The sequence below is a fragment of the Heliangelus exortis genome, chromosome Z (genome assembly GCF_036169615.1).
Source record: "Heliangelus exortis chromosome Z, bHelExo1.hap1, whole genome shotgun sequence".
Taxonomy (NCBI): Eukaryota; Metazoa; Chordata; class Aves; order Apodiformes; family Trochilidae; genus Heliangelus; species Heliangelus exortis.
Window position 1 is genome coordinate 20,585,659 of NC_092454.1, and position 17,801 is coordinate 20,603,459.

General features: G+C 39.1%; 1 long non-coding RNA gene across 2 annotated transcripts; it reads right to left on the minus strand.

Moving 5' to 3' along the window:
* Nucleotides 1–14,136: 14,136 nt before the first annotated feature.
* On the minus strand, nt 14,137–17,745 carry LOC139789654 (uncharacterized). 2 transcript variants are annotated; one of them, XR_011723213.1, is made up of 2 exons: nt 17,289–17,745; nt 14,137–14,633 (listed from the first exon to the last, which is right to left on the minus strand). It is a non-coding gene; the product is annotated as an uncharacterized lncRNA (long non-coding RNA). The 2 variants fall into 2 exon arrangements; XR_011723214.1 differs by having other exon boundaries at nt 14,137–14,705.
* Nucleotides 17,746–17,801: the final 56 nt, after the last annotated feature.

Genomic DNA, 17,801 nt, shown 5'->3' on the forward strand with positions numbered 1-17,801 from the left:
ACATCTGAATCATTCTGCTTATCTAAGCAAGGGTGTCAGAGCACATTTGAGAACTAATGGCCATTGCCTGCTCGATGTTACCTCTCTGCCTTCACTTCATTGCTCTCCAGCCTGGCTATGGTTTCTCTGCTGGAGTTTTTCTCACTACTTGTTCAATCAAGCAGGAAAAAAAAAAGAAAAAAAAAAGAAAAAAAAAAAAAAGGAAAAGGAAAAGGAAAAAAAAAAAAAGAGAGAGAAAAAGAAAAAGAGAGCAAGAGAAGGAAGAAAATTGAGAAATAGAGTTGAGAATACTTTGGAGCTGGTTGTGATAATGTTTTCAGTGTGAGCCCAGCTATTTAAGCTGCCTTTTGCAGCATGGCTGGAGGTGTGTGCATCTGCTAATCCTGACTGGCTGCATCCAAGTGTCTGTTTATTTTCACTACAGAGCTATTATTCCTCCCCTTAGTCTCTTTTTTATCTGTCCCTACACAGTGAAGTAGTAGACAAACTGTTAAGCCTCAGAACAGTCAAGAGAGTAACAGAGATTAATGTTAGCTGGAGTGAGAGTGAGCCCATGACAAGAGAGAACATTAAATGTTTACTATTTGTGGTGTACTATTTTGCTTTCTTCAACATTTGACAGGCATTTGGAGAACTAGAACATTGTGTCTTCATTGATGCAACTCTAGAGAGATGTAAAACAGTACACTCAAACAAGGAAAATGCTGCTGAAATAATTTTGAGATTGTAAGAGGAAATACCGAATTATCATTCAAAGCCTCCTTTCAGGAATATGAATATTGCTGTCATTATTAGTGACACTAAATTAGTATTGGCCTAAATGACTTAGAGTGGCATAAACCTCTGGGTTAAAATTATCTGGAAGTCTTTTTAGAGATGAAACACCAACTGCAGAGGTTTTTTGTCATGTTACCCACCTTGAACTGTAGCCCCAAAACTGTTACCTCTACATAGCTTAGCAATGACCAAGTGGAAGAACTGAAGAATTTTGCACAGCTCCAATTTCTCTTCCCCATTTCTCTTGTTTCAAGTTGTGTTGTTCTTGCCTAATAACGATGGTGATTTGAAAACCATCTCAATTTTTAGGTATCATCTAGGACATCTTCTAATTTCTGCTTAAGAAATCAGTAATCCTAGTGGATTCTTCACCTCTGTTGTCAAAATTACAAGTGCTGAAAGGTGGAAGCTGTGAATTTAACCTGTGCAGATTGAGAAGAATGCACAGGGTGGACACAAAGAGAGATGGTGCTTTCAGTCATGGGTGTAGTCAGTTGCTTCTTGCCTTCAGTATTCCCACATAGCCAGTGATGTGGGGACGTAAACAGAGTGCCAAATAATTCAGTGTCATCCTCTTGGGCCAGCAAAATCCATTCTAAGGCAAGCACAGAGATAAACACATGTCATGGAGTTTATGGAAAACTGTAATTCAGGTGAGGTGTCCTCTCTCCATTCCCCTTCTGCTTACTCATGCACTGTAATTAGATGAGGCCATTACCATGTAAATATAGACCAGTGGTGCAACATATATGGCACCTGGTATTTGTATATATGTGAAGAAACATGACACTAGGAGAAAGCAAAACAAAACAACTCCCCAACAGCTTATTCTAATACCAGGTCATGCAGGTTGCAAGGACTTAAAATGTGCAACAATAGGATTTAAATTGCCTGTAAGAAACAGGACAAGGATTCCCAGTCTGGTTCTCCCTTGACTGATAACAGTGTGTTCTGGGATGCACCCTGAAAGCCCTGGAGGACCAGCTCCAGTGGTGAACTTAGATCCTTGGTCTCTAGATAAGTGCTTTCTGTTTCTCCAGAATTAACCATTTGTGCATTTGGTCTTCAGGAGAAGTCTGTGATCCTGTGTGCATCCCACTGTTATTTTGGCAAAGCAGGACTCCAAAAGGGTAACACTGAGTGACAGAGTGAGAAATATAGTACTAGAATATTTCTGTTTGGACAAATAAAGTAAGCACTTGTTTCTCATCTACACCGGATAGATCAATCTCACTTGTTAATTTCCTACAGTGATTGCACAGCTAGGTGAATGTTGGTGATCTTCAAACCTGAAAGAAGGAGCATAGTGTTTCTCAAATGTACATACATAGGCGAGAAAGAACAAAGGCATTAAGACACTCTAACCCTGTAAGGAATGGAGCAGCCTACATGGATTAATGTCCCTGTTGTTTCAACAACCAAAGGTGAAGCGGGCCTGGAATCTAGTGCAAAACAACAATCACCTGTTTATCAAATGGGAAATATTTTTAATGACAATGTGTCAAAGTAAGGACCGTCAACAGCTCTTCCAACACCAGCTTGTGCATCAGTTCAAAACTAGGTTTATGCACAATCAGCTTTTATATAGTTTTAATTTATTTTACTTGATTTATAAAATTACAGTTTTCTTACCAACAATTCTGATCCTGAGATGGAACAAAGAGGGAATTACTCAGATCTGTCACCTTTGCTACTGTCAGGAGAATAAAGTTGAAAGCCAAACCTTAGTAGCATAATTACATACACTGTCCTTTGAAACGGTTCTTACAACACCCCATGATCCATCCCAAATTAAAAACTTTTTTCTCTTTCTCAAAGGAAAAAAAAAAAAAAAAAGCAAGCTTTAATGGTGAGCTTACAGTTTTTAGTCAAAGGTTGGACTAGATGATCCTGAGGGTCTTTTCCAACCAAAGACATTCTGTGTGATTCTGTGTGTTACAGAATAAGATTATAAACTTTGATTCCTAAATAAGGTGAAAAATGAAGACAGAGTTAACGGCAACAAAAGTGATATTTATCTAGTTTTCTTTTTGCATAATTACTTTCTGTAATTGTTGGGACTTTGTTTCATGTGCTTTCTCCAGTAGTGAATACTGGCAAGGATACAACGATAAAGAGTGAGGGTCTCTTCCACAGCATACCCTAGTGGTGCTCTTTTACATATACCAGGCATAGCATTTACTGAATGTAGCTTTTTAGATTAAAATATATATTTGGCTATTTAAGGCAATGTAAGTAAAAGGCCCTTCAAAGTAACCAAAAGACTCCATTTTAATTATAGTCTTATTATCACAGGTTTATTAAAATAACTCTTAGCAAAATTAATTTCCTTCAAGGAACAGAACACTAATTCTGAATCATGTTCTAAGATAGCCAGTAGTGGTTAAATTTAATCAGTAAGCATTACATCTAATGAGTTCAGTTGCAGAGCTACCTAATTAATGAATTCTTGTTATGGTGAAGTTAGTCTGGATTAAATGCAAACGGTCAAGAAGGAGCTAACTATTTAATCAGCTCTGTAAACACACTAGTTTGTTTGTTTGTTTGCTAACTAGCCTGTTACTAGCTAGCTAAAGCTAGTACATAATTGCATGTACTGCATAATTACAAAAATGCACCTGCTGGTGAAGATTGGTACTTGGTATCAAAGACTGAGACATTTGGTGTACTACAAGTATCCAAATGGCAGGTCATCTCTGTTAAACAGGTACAAGGTGAATTTTCTTTGGCATTGGTTTATCATAACCAATTTTTCTAAAAAATTAAAACAAGCAAACAAACAAAAAAGAATGGAGAAAGTGATTCTTACAAATTAGCACTAAGGAAATCTTCTTAGTTTAACCCTGAATGGGCTGAATGGCAAAGCAGTGTGGAAACAAGAGAGAAACAGAAATTTTTAAAATGTAAGTTTTAAATAAAACACTGAAACATTTTTTTTTGTGTGTGTGTGTAGGACTATTACACGTAAGTTGGTGCTTGATATGTGGCATTTAATTCCAGGAAGTTTGTGGAAGGTGTCATGATACCTGTTAATTATCAGCAGGCAGAAAATTTAGATAGCATACATAATTCATTAGCATACTGCCTATTATTGTTAAGCCATCTGATTTAGCTCTGTAACATAACTGTTTATTCAAAACAAGACATTTAAATTCAAATGAAATACTGTTACCTCTCCAAAAAATTTTCAGTTATTATACTGATTTAGGTGTATATATGTATTGCTAAGTGTTAGCAAGGAAGACAACTACCCAAATATTATGAGGAAGAAAAGAGGCGTTATAAGTATCAGTCAGCCCCTAAGAGGAGGTTATCTGCATTTGCCTCTGCTGGGTCCAGTTCTGGATAGCTAGATACACTGTGCACCTAGAGTACACGACATCCTGTTTTACTGCTAAATAAGCATAAAAACCTTCCATGAGGCAAATCCGCTTTATTCATAAAATTATTTTCCTAGGAAAAAATGACTATTGATTTCTGGGAGGGTTTTTGGAAGAAAACAGACATGTGAGCAATCCTGACTATTTAGCATTAGCCAGAGTGAGCTAAGGGCCTGAGGCCCAGCTGCAAAGTTACTAAAAGATCAGATATGGGCAAAAGATAAGGGAGCTGACAACAGAAAAGAAGATTTCAGCTTGGAGGCAACTTGGCAGAAGAAGTCAGATGATCCCTCAGAAGGCAAAATGAGACACAAAATATCCAGTTCTTGTTAGGTACTACTTGAAATGCTGATCCCATTAAAATACGCTCCCAAACTTATTTAAAATTTCTTATGAAATTATATTCTGTTTTCAAGCTCTTTGCACTGCACAAAGGTCCCTTTTACGTAAGTTCATATTCAGGCTAATGTCAGAGAGGCTTCACAGGCATCAGAGTCAAGACTGTCACTCTGCCAATGTGATTGCGAGAAGACTGAAGTACCCATTGTGAAGGATATTTGCACTTTTTATGAAATATAGAAAGGAATTTGTCAGCCACATAAAGGATATAATTTTAATTTTATATATACAAAGAGGGAATTTGTCTGCTGTAAATAATGATAAGCTAAGGTTACTAATTACTTCTGCACTTCATTTATTTGAAAGACAAAACATCACTTTACAAAGATGAGCCCAAAAACACAAGTTGCAAGTTTTGCACAAGCTAAAAAATCAAGTGTCAATATGGATATACTTTTGGTGTGTTTAAAATCATACAGGAGTACAAGCATTAGTACCTGCTAATACTTCACCTTCTGTATATGACTGCAAGCTTATACAGTAGCACTGAATCACCAGATACACTGTCACTTGAAAGACGTCACTTGCTCAGAAACTGCAATAAAAAATGAAAACACAGTCCTAAGATTCCATGTGTGGCTGCATATATCTGTACAACTTTAGAACTAGATCCTTTGCCACACTATACCATTTATAGATGATTATGCTCTTTCTTAACCTGCTGCAGAAGCACTGAAGCTCCAGTGCAATGGCTAGCATTCACAGGCAAAAAACCATGGATATTCAAGTAAGGTCATATCAGAGCTGAAGGAAGAACCAAAATCACCTTGTTCCTCTTTAGAGTTAAGGTGAGAACACCCATTGTGACTATTTGGACTGATCTGTTTTGTCACAGTCCTTACAGATTTCTTGAAGTACTGCTAAGTTCAGCTAGAATACAGCTTTTTCAGAAGACATCTCTTAAGGTTAGAACTACCAAAGATGGAAAACCCATTATAATTTTCATTGAACTGTTCCAATGGTTAACTGCTTTTTATTTAGGGAAAATTGTACCACTTGGTTCTAGTTTGACTTTTTCCAGTTTCTATTCCATTGCAAATATTTTTTTGATCACTGTCAATACATTTGTTTGATAAAACAAACAGAAAGACTACCTTGTATCACACCACATCAGTCAATGATCTTTCTGTCTCTTCTCTCAATGTCTACCAACAGTCTTCATGAATCCTAAACCAAACAAAGCCAATTCCAGCAAAAAGTATTTCAGTGCCAAACACTGAGCTACAGTTGTCTCAATAGAAATTCCTCCCTGTATAACCAAGGATTACATGAGGCATTTTGACCAGAGCACCATATGTAAGAATTCACTCGTTGTTAACAAATCTCTCTGGACCTCTTCATTCCTCCTCCAAATCCGCAAATAAAAACTCATTTGCAGAAGAAAAATTCCAACCAGCATTTTCAGTTCTTACATCCAGCAAAACAAATTTTTGAAGATAAAAAGGGCAACAGCAGCATTCACTTTGCCGTAACACCACTGAAGATGAGACCATAGGAGTTATCAGCAAACATGTTTTTATGCCATTATTTGTTACCAATTGACTTATTCAGAAATTACATGGAGCAATTTTGTATAGTTCTAGCACTTGATATTAGCAAAGCTGGGAGAGACAAAGAATGAGTGCACAGAAAAAGTAAGATACATTTTTTCTTTTGAGCCCCACTATTTATAAGGCTGCCTTGCACAGGCCGGGTCAGTTAGAGAGCTAAAAGATTGTCTGTCATGGGGACTGTCTTCATAAGGGGAAAACATGGTCTGCAAACTTACTGATGATTAGATGATAGTGTAGTCTTGAATGACAGACAACACTCATCCATGTGAAATGGATAAGCAAAGCAGAGAAAAGGTAATAGAAGGAGTATTGTATGTATGGTGTAAGATCTATTTAAGCAGTCTGTCTCAAGGTTCAAAAACAGTAAATCTGGAGCACAAGGATATTCTAGCATTACTCTGAGATGCCAAAATAAAGCTGTATAAGCATGTAATGTAACTGAATACTTTAGAGATGATCAGAGATATGATATACAAGGAAAATCAGGTAAACAAATTGGAGGCTTAGACTCCTCTGTAACAATAGGCTGTTTGCTTCAGCATTTTGTTGTAGGAACACTTTGCTCGACTGAGCTGAAATAGCTTGAAATTTGGGTGTCTTTGCTGTTCTGGAGCTCTGGTATTTGATGGGCAGACCAAAAGTAGAGGTAAAAAGCACAGGCTGCTTTCAGTGTTCACAGATTTATTGCTTAATAGTCAGCCACATTTGATACAAACAAAAAGATATTTGTTTGCTTGCACTCAAATTATTAAAGAAAGTCATCTGGCACTGCATAAATAACTTATTTTTGTTGCTTGTTGTGTCCCAAATATTTTGGGTCATCTTTGAGTATTGTTAATAATCTTGTACAATCTTTGATGGAATTTAAAACAAAAATTAAATAAAACATGGCTAAAAACTCCTTAGAATCTTCCATTTACTCTTGTTTTCAGCTATCAGGTAACTCATATTCTATTAGTTAATGTAGTGAAATGAGGCAGCTAGGTGCCACTAATTGCCAGGTAGTGGGCATGAGCTTGTGTTTAACCCACCTGTGCCAGATTAGGGCGGGCCCCTACTGCGCATGAGCAGGATTATGGGGCCAATAAAGCTCACTCCTGAGGAACCCACGGGGGAGGCTAGTCGCCTTTGGAGTAATAGCACTGATCCAGGCTGGTCAACCCTGAGAGCAGTAGGCTCAGAGCACTATTCGTGAGTTTCTGCTGGAACACCTGGTTGGACCTTGGAGTGCCGTGCCCCAAAAGAGGTTCGTCTTGCTACAGTTAACAGGTCATATTAATTAAATTAATACAACAATTGGTAGTAAATTAAAATGTTTGGAAGAAGCGTAAGTATTATGTAAACACTTTGATAATGTAAACACTATATATAGTGTGTTGCTGCATAAAACTATGGACAGATCTGTTTCTCATATACCCGTGGTTGATCAAAATTAGTTCTACTGATATACTCTCATACCTTTCCTATCAGAGATGTATTTTTTGCCTACATGGATGCTAGCAAATAATAATCTGATTTGTCCTCTCTACCCTTTTTATTGCCTTTACTTTGAACTGTCCTTCCAAGTTTTAAATCTATTGGAAACAAACAGTAGCAATCCAGGTAGCTGTTGAATCACTTTGAATATAACACTAAATTAAAGTTAATCTGAATGTATTACTTTAAACCAAAGTCTGACAGGTAACAGACCTGAGTTACTGTGAGGTTCTTACCTTAAAGTTTGGTGTTTACCCATACACTTCAAACACAGAAAAAATATTTAATGATACAAGTTTTTTGTGTTCTACATTCCTGTAATTTCTATAGATCTAGATGATTCTTAGGGCTAATATAACACTCCCTAAATGTACCACTTCTAGCCATGAGGGCAGCAAGGGATGTGAATGATGCTGTGTTCTTTGCAGACATAACTGTCATTTAACAGCATTGACTCACAGAAGTAGTAACTCTACATAAAATACTCCATCAGACTGGTTGATGTGTTATCCTAAAATGGTGTGTTGAGGCAGTAAAGAGAAGTCACTGTTCTGAGCATCAGTTGAAAGGGCAGAGTCAGATGAAAGTTACTTAAAAGCAGTTCTGTATTTTCCTACATATCTCTTAAATGACTTGTGAAGCTTACTTACAGAAGCACCTCTTTTCTGCTAAGTGACAGATTGACACAAAAAAAACCCCAAACAACAGTGAAGATAACCACAGACAAAAGTGTAAGCAGAGTAACCAGTGAATTACTTTTAATCAGCATTACTTGCAACAGCTGGCAGGACTCATCAAGAAAGGTGTAGTTAAGTTGGCTCTGCTTCTTTCAGAAAAAGTGACCTGTGGAGAGACATGAAGCAGCAACCTGTTATTCAGTCCACCTTCATTCTGTCAGACCGTAACTTTCCGTGGAACAGATTTCTGCAAGAGCATCACACGTCACAAGAAAAAATGCTTATTAACCTAAGTTTACCAGCAGTTTATACCTGGAGCAACAGAGGACAAACTCAGATCGAAAATTTCCTTTTACGCTTTACTCCTTATACACATCCACCCCACACTTTATATGCAGACAGTAGAACCTTCATCTTGTCCTTGAATTGTCATAACAAGTAAACTTTGAGAAAATATTTTAAATATCTTTGCACTGCAGTTGAGCATAAAAGGCTAGTAGTACTTGTATTTTTAAAGGACACTTCACACAAAATTATGTTTCTTTGTGGGGCTAGTCAGAATTACCACTGGATATTAGTAGTTACATCATTATGTTTTCACTCATCAAGATAAGATCTATACAAATGACAACACAAATTTTCTTGCTGAGATCAGCATGAATCAAACTAGTAAATGTTGCATAATGTTCACTGTGCAGATTCTGAAAGTTGGAACTGTAGACTGAAACATATACTTCCAAGCAGTTGCCTTCTGAATGCTAATTTCAATTTCTTGTTGGCAGATCCACACACAGCGCATCACCCATGTTGCTATGGTTATACTCTCCACTTAGTAAACAGTATGAAATACCATGTTCAATGGCAATAACGCAACTTAGACAAATCCCTGAATACCCTTAAAGTGGTTTCTCTTTATTTACACTTCTTAAAATCTGAGCAAGAGGAGATTGCAGTTTCATTTCTGACTAACCACTGTAGGGGACACTATCACTTTTTAAGAAGCACTCAAACTCACCAAGTGATTTTTCACTCCTAGGACTATCATTACAGACATGGCAAGAGATCTTGAGCAAAGAGAAAATGTTGCCTCCTTCCTCTTAGCAGATCTGGTGACTGCAAGTCACAAGTACCAGATGGAGATTGTCACCACAGCATCAATTATTAAAAGAGAAAATTGCAAATTTTGCAAGGCCCAGAGTTATTTTAGGAGGATTTTCCTGATAGCAGAATCAGGCCAGGGTGGATCCAATTTCCCTGACAGTAAATGTCACTTGGAGGGTGGAGTTGGCAAGGGACTGGGCTTATACATTCATCTTTCAAATCTCACTTGTGCTAGTTTTGCCCTTCTCTTCCTCAGTTCTTCCACTCCTAACTCATGCCCTACTGATTTCTCACTTTCTTTTTAAAGACAAGATCTCTACGTTTCCTAGTGAACTTCAAAAGTAGCTATTCAACTGCAGTCAGTTTACTTTTGGTTTAAAAATCAAAGCCTTTATGCTTGCAGAGATAAATTGAAAGCTCAGAGTACAGTGCAAACCAACTTGGTAATGTTTGTCCAAGTGTGTGTATGGAGAGCTCTGGTGCCTGTGTCGCTGCCCTGAGAACAGTGAAAACCATGCTCAGGCTTCGCTGCTGCTCCAAACCTCTGAAAGCACAGATGAACAAGGTGATTTTTGTGCTGCCTGTAACAAACCTCTGAGCAGCACAGATTGAAATTACTAACTGGGAAGCAGTTCTGAGTTAGGGTACCGGAAAGATTCATCTGTCCACATTTGGGGAGCAATAACATGATGTTGGAATTTCGCTACAACTGGATGAACTCAGATGCTCTACTGAGACCTGTCCCTGCCTAGAGGCTCCATTTTTTAGAACCACTGTATTTTACACAAACACACCAGAATAGATTTCTGTTGTCGTGCTCATGGACAACAACATCTGCAGGATAACTGATGGTGACATCTGCCTAAGCTTGCAGGCACAGCACCTGACACACAGTATCTAGAATGTCTGAACCACACCACAAGCAGAGCCAGTATCTTTTCCCTCTGCAGGGCCCCAAGAGAGCCCAGCAGAGGACAGTGTCTAGCAGTAAGACAGCTGTCCAATGAATCCTGACTCATTTATCAAAGCGAAGATGCATGGATATGTATTAAGTATCACAGAATCCTTTCCTTTTCAGTAGTGAAACAGCCAAATTCTTGCAACTCCTAATCCCTCACAAGAGGATCAAAGCACTGTCCAGAAATACAGGAGTACGTTGTAACACCATTATTCCAAGTGACAAAGAGCAGCAGAGGCATATTGTAGCCCATTCTAATCCCTAGAGCACAAGAGGAAAAAGAAGAATGCTCTCCCTTTCTGTTCAGAGTTATTTCAAAAGTTAGATGTTGTTATTCAAACCAACTTCAAATGTTTAATGTTGTTTAGTGACAGGCCACTAGGAAAAAACAACTAAATCTGTACTCCAAGAAAGGGATTTCAGTGAAACCTTCAAAGCTATGGAAGCAGAATAAAGTACTGGTTTCTCTGACAAAATTTTACTGTAGACCTCTCACCAGAGCTTATCTCTACCTTCTGAATTTGATTACAAGGCTTATCTTAAAATACAAGCTTTGGTACAATACCCAAGACTACAGGATACGAAGAATACTAAAGAAGGAAAGCAAAGCAGATGTAGAGTCCACAAAGCGTTAGTTGGGACAGTGCAGTACAGTGTACAATGAAGCAGTAGCACCAAAGTGCAGACAAGGGAATATGGGAAAGGAAAGGAAGAAATAGAAAGGCAAAGAGACAATGCAAATACGTAAAGTTGAGGTCTAAAATAAAGGTGAAAGATATATGTTGGTACACTGTACTTAATTTTGAAAGCTGGCTTCTTCTCCAAATGGATGCAGTATTCCACAGCTCACACTCCACTCACCATTGCAGAAATAATGTGGTAAAGCAAGTACACAACCATCTCATCACCACTTGGACTACAATATTTGAAATATTTTCACATGCCCGAGTTTTACTTAGTTAAACCCAGCCCCAAAAACACCAAATGGCACTTTGCTTAACAACGGAGCTGACACCAAATGCTGCTGTGAAGATACAAATTGAAGGTGAAATTTGAAGAGGGGAAAAAAAAAAAGTGAAAATCTCCAAGATGTTTTACCCTTGCATTGGGTGTTTACTAGTTTTTTTCTCAGTGCCTCTTTGAATAAATTAAGTCCTCTTTGAACAAATTAAGCTTAACCAGATGGCACAGATTTGTTTGCCATACAGAAAAATCTTGGTCTCAAGTATCACGGGTTGTCCGAACTATACAGAAGTGCACATATTTAGAGCACTACCTTGTAAATTTGTCTCTGATTTATTTGAAGAAAAAAAAAAATCTGTAAATTCTGACTGTGTGTCCCGGTCCCAGCAAAGCTACAGGAAGGTTTAGAATATTGTTCAAATACTTGTAAACTTAGACTTTAATTACTAGTGGGAAACAGATGTTAAATCAACTGTTAAGAAAAAATTACACTCCAGTTCAGTTTCCCTAGCTTGCTAAATGCAGTCACTAGTGACCAAAATAGGGAAAGCAAACATTGCACCCATTTAACAACACCAGCTGTTAAAACAAGAATCATTTAAGTGTTGCCTAGCTATCGATACATTTTCTCTGCCTCCAAACCTTCAGGCGGGTCCTAAATTATAATTTGCAAAGGAAATGAAATCCACAAAAGACTGGCAAATAACCAAAGAAGTGCTGGCCAGTGAGCTACACTTTCTCTTCCTTGCACTGCCGTCTTGGCTGTCCTGGTGGAGACAAGGAGGCACCAGCACAGCAAGGGTCTTACTGATACATACTGTATCTCTACATTGTATAGGCAGAAGCTTGGTTTTAGTATATTTAAGCTGTTTCCTTGTAAGTACAGCTCTCTTGCTATCATGAATTAATCTGGACTCAGGTTTGCTGAACTGGGAAAGAGTAGGTTTTGGGGAGTTGAATTTTTTATACTTTCTTTTCTTTAAAGGTATTCTACCAGCACTTATCAACCTGGGAAAAGGACTGCTAAGTATTTTAGCATATGTTGTTTCTTTGACACAGATGAAAATCTGGTTAAGTAATGCCTTTTGTTCCTGACCTTAGCAGACTGAAGTTTACATGACCTTCTTCACACATAGCTCCTGCCCAAGAATTATTATATTGCATGCCATACCAAAGTAGTTATTTACTCAACGTTAGGAAGTCTGAAGTGAACTGCTGTTTAAATGGAGGAAGTCTGAGAAGATAGAAAGGTTTGTTAGGACTGGATGCTCATGCACAAGAAGACAGTCCAATGTTTTCTTTTAACCCACCAGTCCACCTCATTTTTTGTACATTACATGTGCTGAGATGTTTGTACATGTGCTGGTAGACATGTAGATCAGTGATATTTTGCACCTAATTAACTTCTGAACTGAAAATACTATACTTTTATACTATACTATAAAAGAGAAAATTCTATACAAAATTTATTTTAAAACATGAAGTTTTCATTACATTTGCTTTTACTTCAATATCAGAAAAATACAATTATTTATAAATATAGTTTACAAAACCTTATGACAGGAATAACATTGTCTGAGTATTTATGAATTTTGCAACTCAGATCTACAGGAGGTTGTTGATCACAACGAGCCCGGAGGGGTGTTAAATCTAGATTCCTCTCAGAGACATGATTTTCTGCTTTTGACCTTTTGCAAATTTTAAGAAAGTTAAAACTTGTAAGAAAGGTAACATGCTCTTACTCACATATTCCAAAACTTTGGAATTCTGAATGCTCTAAATCAATTAGTCATGTTCAATTTTAAGAATTCACTTGGACATTATAATTTTATTTGTAAGAGTGATGTTTTTATCCCTAGTAACTTGATAGTGAGCAGAACTGCCCCAACAGATATCCCAACACAAGGCTCCTCATAAGGAAGAATAACTCATTCCCAGGGTCTATTCTCAATATATGTAAACTGAATGTGCTCATTCCTTGAGGAAATACAGAGCAGCATTAATTCACACAGTTCTGAGACTCGCATACACAATGCCCTCTCCTTCACTCCATCTCAGAATGACGTCATACATCAAGTATCAAACCACAAAAAGGCAGAAGACAGAAATTAATGTCAAGAGGACATAGTTCTAACTAAGATGTTTGCATCTTTCCTTATTTTAGAATACTGGTGCAGCACACTCAGTATTTTACATATGTTTTCTTAAATGCCTTTAGATTCTAGCTTCTCACTCCAGTTTTGGAATCATCACACAATTTAACTAGAATAAAAAGGTGCATTTGAAACGGCTCATTCAGTGACAGACTCTAAAAAGCTGGCAATATTTATCCTAGAGTATTTGATATAAAAGGCTAGTAAAAGGTAAATATTCTTTCCATAACTCCTTAAATGGAAAATACATTCTGAACATAGTGAAGGAAACTGTTTTAAGAAAACATAACAAAACTGAAGATATTGCCCAACTACACTATTTTCTTCATTAACCAATCTGATGATGATAAATTCATTGATACTCATCACTATATTTTTTCTGTATTTCAATTTTCAGAACCACTGCACTGCAAAGGGCAGTGATATTCACTAGCTTTACCTATAGCAGTGTATTTCAAGCTTTCAAACATTGAAGGTCAAAATACATTTATTATCTGTAAAACCTACATCTTTCTTGCAAGAACTGAAGATCCTAGTTACCTAGAAGGCTTGAAGAAACAGGAGGAAAAGGACCTTGTTTGGCACTGTAAAGTCAGCTGTTCTAGTAGGTCCATCAGTCTTTCTTGTATTTTATTATTTTAGTGCTGTCACCTCATTTTTTTTCATGGTTTTGCTTTTTTTTTTCTCTAACTCTGAGAACCTTCTATCTTCCTTTCCTGAGCTCCCTCCTCTTCATCTCTGACCACCAGAATGCCCTTCCAGCATTCAGGAATATGTTATGCAGTGCATGAATCCAGATTCTTGTTCAGCTTCAATGCAGGAATACTGAATCTTGTCTTTCCAGATAAGTTTTAACCACCAGGGTGAATTGTGTTGGCCAGTATTAGGTTGCCTGCCATCCATTTTTCTACATTTAGACCATTGTTTGCTACATGGAATTATTTTTTTTAATTAGCACAACTGGTAGAAAGCTCAAGACCCGAACGTTTTACTGGAATGAGTAAAAATTACTGCATGTGGCCTAACATTATGAGCATTATTAAGAAGGAATTTCACTGAGTGGCGGCCAGGGATGTCCTTCCAAGCAGCTCATAGACTATCCTTTGACTACATGCAGGAAGTTAACCAAGTTCAGGATGCTGTTTTGCAGCCATTCCTTTCTCTCTGCATAGCTCTGGAACACAGACTTCCCAGAACTGTGAGGCAGAAAAAGAGGAAACGACTGCTCATCTCAGTAAAGTCTTGATTGTTCACAAGATGAACCCTCACTGAAAGAAAAAATAACTAGGCATTCAAATACAGTTCATGTATGGCTTAACACATTTTCATTTCTTCCCTAGAGTTAAGAGATCTTCCTTTCCACTTGCCTTCAGGAAGGGGCAATACCAGCATGACAAAGGACCCTCAGACTCAGATGGTAATTTGCAAGCTGTTATGATGCTACATCACTGCAGAGTTCTTATGGCTCAATGTCAAGAGAAGAGATGCCATTATCTCTTCACGGGCTCCCTAGCTCAGAAATAAAAAAGGTTCACTAGCATCCTGAGTAGCTATTAATATTCAGACTTGATGGGAAGTAGCTACTCCTGCTGAGTGGTAGATGGATAAAATAGGTGGATCTGTGGGCTCTTCCATCTGATTTTCTCCAGGATTGCTTAAGCAAATTTAATAATTTCTGCCCAGATCTCAAAAGACTGAAGAACGACTAAGTTGAGATGACTGACACAGGGGCTACTTCTGCTTATTATGGATGCTTTGTATTTCACTGGCATTCCTCTCCCTCTTTTTATTTCTCAATTTCTACTGTGAAGTTTCTTTAATGTGACAGGAAGAATTGTACCAGAAGCATTAGTGTGTTATTTTTATTGCAGCAGGTGCTAAGGCCTGGTAAAGAACAGTCACTAGCCAATTTAGAGCATTTTTACTGACTTCCTAGACATTTGTTTAAATCAGAAATAGCACTAGAACAACACAGAAGAAAAACCGCTTTGAGATGTGAACAATTATTACCAAAGAGTAAGTGATGGGTCAAAAATAAAATAATTTTCCTCTGCTCTTACACACATGCAATCATGAAATTTTTTTTACCTTCTACCAATTCCATTTCTCGGCTCTCAGAATTACCAAAATCAGTACCATACTAATAGTTAAATAAAGTATTAAATCTTCATATCTGGCCTGCAGCATTTGGGCTTCCTAACACCTCGAGAGTTAACTTGGAATTAAGTTTGTAAGTCCAGGAGGTAACTAAATTCAGCAACAGGAGAGTTAGTATCCAAGCACAGTATCTCTGAAATTAGGAAACTGGCACCTCGATAGCAGCTGTTTTGTGTGGTCTATACTGAGAAATACAAGCCTCAGTCCACACTCACTTCTTACCCAGGAGGTAGCCCTCATGACTCCAAAGAAAAAAACTTGTAGCATATTAGGAAAAATAAACTATGCAAAGCCTAGTTTTTAAGCTCTGTCTGTAGTTTGCAATTTCAGCTCCTTAGTTAAAAACTTTTACCCATTTTCCTAGCATGAGCAACTGACAGTAGTAAAGGCAAAAAAAAAAACAAAAAAAACCCCACAACCCAAAAAACCCCAAACCAAACAAACCAAAAAACCCAAACAAAAACCCAAACAAACAAACAAACAAAAAAAACCCCAAAAAATCCCTCGCACCTTTTTTTATATGAAAACCGGGTTTTCATATAAAAACCCATCCACAACCAGCAGAAAACAATTTTCTTACCTGCGAAATTACAAATCAGTACTACTGCCTAAGAGCTTACTAGCATACTAAAAGTCAGTACTTACATATTCTAAACCCTCTTCAGGTGTCCGTGGTTCTTTAAAAATCAGTCATCAAGTCAAGTACGTTTCATTCCATTTCTCATTCTTTTTTTCAACGTAAAAAGCAGTTTCTGCAAAGCTCTTCAATTCCCCCGTTCAGAAAATAAAACTATTGTTCCTGTCAGGGGTTCTGGTGGAAAACAAAAACTAGATGTCCCGTTCGCATCCACTGCGATGCCACCCACGCCTCCGGGCAACCCTATATGCTGCGCGGCTGCATTACCCGGCTGCCCACCGCCCAACCCAAGGCTTGCATTGCATCATGGAAAATGTAGTCCAACTGGGTAAACCAGCCCGCCTGAGTGAAGCCACCAGGCACCCAAATCGCGGTTTCTTGCACTGCACGTTAGCAATTCGTGCAGTTCGTGGTTAAACCCAAGTCAGGTGGACAGGTAATGCTTTCAACTATGCACCGCCAAAAATGCTGTTTCCAAGCTCAAGTTCCAAAATATCCGATAAAGGGAAAATGTTGATTGCTTGTTCTAAAACAATGAATCAGCGTCTCCCTCTCCGTAGGAAATACGCTGTCGGCTTTATTTGCTGGCCTGGATCCATATTGTACAGTACCTTCAAAATATTTTACATTAGCAGCACGGCTGTAACAGGGTCCAAAAATCTCCACTGCGCAGGAGTCTGACCCCCTCAGCCTGCCACTGTGGTGTGTGTACTGCCTCTGCCCACCCCCTTTTTTTTCTTTTCAAGGCGGCCATCTAATTTGAGGCGTCGGTACGATCCCGAACAGTATGTGCTGTTTCCCTCCCTCCCTTTCCTTCTTTCTTTTCTTTCTGCCTTTCTAATGAATAGAGACACACAAGAGGAATCCTCGCCACTTGACGCCCTGCTGCTGCAACCCCACAGCTTGCTAAAAATCTCCCGGCACAGGGGCTCACCACCCCCCCAGGCTGCTCACAGGTAAACACCTCCCCCGACCCCCTCCCCAGTGCAATACCGAGGCGAACACAAGGCGCTTAACTGCGTCCCACCGCGGTATCTGTGGGCCCTAGCTCCCTCACCTTGACCTACCGAAGGGCTTCCAAGTGGCACTATCAGCGAAGCGAACCGCTGGTCCGTAGCACGCGCCGGGCACCAGAGCCACAGCGGCTACCGTAGGGCTCCTAATAGAGGGGAAACCTGGTAAAACCCACATTAGCCCGCCTCTGGGGCAGGAGCCGACGCATTTTCTCCTGTCTGGAGGAGGCCGCGGGTGCCTGCCTGAGCGGCTACCGTATTTTCCAGCTGTGAGGCGCGGTTCCCCTGCCCGTCAGCCCGCTTTCTCAGCAGAGGTGACCGGGTTGAGGCAACGGCGGCCCCGCCCCCGCATTCCATTCTCTACATGGTGGCAGAAAGGGGAGCCGCCGACCACGCCCCCCTTTTCCCACCACGCGCACTCGGCTCGCTCGGGCTTGCGCGCGTGACATCAGCGAGGGGGCGGGGGCCGGAAGGAGAGGGAGACGGGGTGTGTTAGAGGGGTGAGGCGCGCACCACCCCCGCGCCAGCGCCCGGAACGAGCCCTTCCTCAGGCCGTT